Genomic DNA, 1,344 nt, shown 5'->3' on the forward strand with positions numbered 1-1,344 from the left:
GGGGTGGGAACCCGCGCCAACATCTCTTCAGTTATCCGGCCATTGAAAATTTCTGTATGCATGTATGTATAAACATGTACATATATACAAAGGACAGGTATTTTCAATGGCCGGATAACTGAAGAGATGCTGGCGTGGGTTCCCACCCCGGCATCCGAAACTCGGAGTTTTATCATGACTACCGAATAAGTGTCACATATTTTCACAGATATATATATATATATATATATATATATATACAGAGAGAGAGAGAGAGAGAGAGAGAGAGACAGACAGACAGACAGAGGTAGTTAGATAGATTGATAGATAGATAGATAGATAGATATACACACATTTGTGTGTGTGTGTTTATATAAGTGTGTGTATGTGTTATGTACATGGGCTTTGTCAATATGCAATTTCTAAAATGGCTGGTATTGTTGGTATTAGACGGCTTTGGTCGTGGCAATGGTGAGTACATGCTGGATACTTTCTCGCTTCTATACAAAACAATGCCAGCACAAATCCCCAGCGCAGTTATGTTTACATGTATGTGTGTTTCTGTGGAATAATTAGATTCTGAAAACTTCATCTAATGTTTTCGTACAGCCTGTCTTATTTTGAAACGACAGCAGTCGTCATTTTGATCGAAAGTAAAATTCGTTCCTGTTGTCGTTCCTGTTGTTGCTGTTGTTGATGTTGTGGCTGCTGCAGCTGTTGTTGTTGTCGGTGTTGTTGTTATTGTTGTTGTTGTTGTTGTTGTTTGACTAAAATCTTGAAGACTACAAAAACGTTTTTATCTTAATGATACGAATGAGTGGAGTCATCTCAATGGATGCATTTACTCTGCGTAATATGTCGATTTATTTCTCTAACTCTATCACACATACACGCTTAAATAAACCTAATATAGACAGTTACTAAGGCACTGGGGTATTTTAATGACAAGTGAGTGTTTAACTCCTATTTCACAGTGCTAATCTATGGATTTTAAGAGTTCCGGAATATATTTTATTGGACTCACATTTTTGTATAAAACTTACTGAACACACCGACTTCCAGCGTTGTTCTTTATTCTAAGTGACCTGACTATATTATTTTGCACTTTCCACACTTGTGTATGTATGTGTGTGTATGTTTGTATGTCTGCATGTATGTATAAACAAGTGAGTGACTGTGTGGTAAGTAGCTTGCTTACCAACTACATGGTTCCGGATTCAGTCCTACTACGTGGCACCTTGGGCAAGTGTCTTCTACTATAGCCTCGGGCCGACTAAAGCCTTGTCAGTGGATTTGGTAGATGGAGACTGAAAGAAGCCCGTCGTGTATATGTATATATATATATATATATATATATATATATAT

This window comes from Octopus bimaculoides, chromosome 12 (assembly GCF_001194135.2).
Source record: "Octopus bimaculoides isolate UCB-OBI-ISO-001 chromosome 12, ASM119413v2, whole genome shotgun sequence".
Classification (NCBI taxonomy): Eukaryota; Metazoa; Mollusca; class Cephalopoda; order Octopoda; family Octopodidae; genus Octopus; species Octopus bimaculoides.